Consider the following 2,908-nt stretch of genomic DNA (forward strand, 5'->3'; position numbering starts at 1 on the left):
ACGTATGTACACGAGTGTGCGTGTTCGCCGCGTGTCTTTCTTCGTGATTTAAACGGACGCTTAACGCGGCATCGCAAGTGACGTATTTAGTTTTCATATTGGGATGTCTGGAAAGTCTTCTTCATTTTAAAGAAAGAACTAATGGTTTTAAAATTTTAATAAAGAACAGATTGAGAACGAGGACAGTCGATTCTTGTTAAATTACGAGTAGGAAATATACGAAGAAAAGTGGAGGGACTTATTTCCAAATTAACTTTAGACAAATTTTTACTGAAACAAAAATTTAAATAGAGAAGTTTAATTATCGCTTTTCCGATCTGAGGAATTTGATTTTCCAAAATTATTAAAAAATTTTGCTGAGAAGAAGTGCGTGCGATTTGCGGGACATCCGTCATACATTTGCAAAACGGGATATGTTTCATGATGATAATGTCAAATTATTTGCAACTATATCAGTAAAATCAGTAATAAAAGGAGAACAATCATGGTTTTTTAAAATTGTGGTACTTTGAATCTTTACTATGATTGCCATTAATTTTGACCGGTTCTAAAACCAAAATTACACAGCGATTACGCGATTGTGATTGAGGATTATTTTTCAACTAGTTAGAGCAAAGCAATCGGACTACTTTGCTTTGATTGGTTGAACAGTAATCGCCAATTGGTATAATCATGCAATTACTGTGCGATTAATGAGTGTTTTGATTCGCTTTGAGACATTGCGAATTGCAAAGCCTTGATTTTATCGATGGCAGATTCATCAGAGCTAGCAAAGTAAGTATTGGCGAAAAACAATTACTTAAATCAGAATTAAGTGTTACAACATATAAAGCAAAATACCATTTATTTAATTTTTTCATATCAATTCAAAAATTTGTATTATTGTATAATACAATAACAATTATTAAGTAGAAAAATATTTTATAATAATATAATATCGCAATTATTAAGTAGAAAAACATTTTCATTTAAAAGGAAGCTGAACAGAAATTTCGACGCAATGAATCTGCCATTCAAAAAATAACTTGGCATTAATTGGAATTTAAACTATATCCCTTTGCCATACTTATCTATAATTGGAACGTATCGATAGAGATCAATTTAACGCTGATCTCGAAATGTAAAATAAAATCAATCAAATTGAGCATGTTTATCAATCTGAAGACTTCCATTGGTCGCGAGCGATCACGATGTCAATTTATTATTATAAAATTGATTCACTTTCGTGCAAAGATGATAATACTTTTTAACTACTTTCTTTTTTCTCTTGTTCCAAGAAACGAGAATCTAACGTACAATAAATGCTTCTAATGCAATCGGAATTAATCAATCAAATGTATCAAATAATATTTATGTTAAAATTTACTTTTTCAAATGAAATTATCATGAAACAGCTCTCTAAAATCTTTGAAATGGGATCTAAAAAGTGAAATTTCACTTTTAAAAATTGACAATTGAGCCATTCCTTTTAACACTGCTTTAATTATCATTCTTTGTCCTTAGAAATTAGATTCCATTTCAAAAATTTTAAAGGAAAAGCGTATAATCATTTTAAATAATGCAATGTCAAACACTTAAAAATAGAATTCGCGTGCACCGATTTAAAATCGACTTAGCAAGCATGACAACTTCGTTGCTCTATATTACGCAATGTTGCTTATCGTGTTTGGCAAGAAAATATAGCGGTATCCAAATATCGTCAACCACCTTCTGAATCGCGACGTATTACCGTCCCCAAAATCTCTCAATCGCGTGTGCATATTTAGTCTGTAGCTGTGAGAGCATATGGAGGAATCGATAGGAAGGGTTTGCCGAGCTGCTTATGCGATGGCAGATTAGTCGTCGGGGGCTTTGTTATCCATCCGACAAACAAACGCACGGCAAATATGGTAAACAACGCACGCGACGTAACGTCAGCCCCCGTCAAGAAGGTGTTAATGGATAACCATAAATCCAAGGGCCTAGTAATCTGTACGTCGTTCTAACTAGTCGACTCGTCACCGAGAAAGGATGCGAATTATTCCCGATTGAATAAAATAATTATACGTAATAATTATACGTACGCTGAACTCAGAAAAAAAATGCTCCCGAAAAAATTACTTGCTGCGCCACAAACACATGACTGATTCTATCATTCGGAAAGCATTAAGTATTGCGAATTCATGAAACATGACAAAAATATGTTATTTTACAAGAAGATAGTGTCATTTAACATTCAACTTCATGTGCTTCATAAAATTATCTATCCATGAAACGTAAAAAATACTTTTACGTTTCATGGATAGCTAATGATACAGACGTAATCTTACAACCTTCTCATTGCATGTTGAATGGCACCGAAACTGTAAAACAATGCGAGACAAAACAATTTAACCAATCATATTGAACTAGTATGATCTCGCTATCGACAAATAAAGATCGTTTGTGAATCGCCTTTGTTAGGAAAGCGATTTTCTTTTCCAGAAAAGAAATTTTATTTGCTGGAGAAATTAAAAAACAACTAAAGATGTTCCCTTGTTTGAAAAGTGCAGACTATTGTTAAAAGTTAATTTATTTATCTTTGAACAAATATTTATTTATTTGCTTTGTTAAATTGTCAACAAGAGATGGAGATTTTTAAAAATCTTCTTCATTTACCTGTAAATTAAGGTAAAGTCGAGTATCTATCGTAAAAGAAAAAAATATATCTGAGAGATGAATTACACATGAATTTCGAACACGTTCGAATGAACTTTGCGCGTCAAATCACGCAAAAATGAACTTTGTATATTATGTAGATATACGATAAACGTGAATGTGATATTTAACATATTTAATACGGCGTTCGGTTTAGACGCGTAAGTGAAGTAAATAGATATCGTCTATTGTAGACTAAAATAAAATACAGAGGAATAGGAGAATATATATA

The sequence above is a fragment of the Atta colombica genome, unplaced genomic scaffold (assembly GCF_001594045.1).
Source record: "Atta colombica isolate Treedump-2 unplaced genomic scaffold, Acol1.0 scaffold25, whole genome shotgun sequence".
Classification (NCBI taxonomy): domain Eukaryota; kingdom Metazoa; phylum Arthropoda; class Insecta; order Hymenoptera; family Formicidae; genus Atta; species Atta colombica.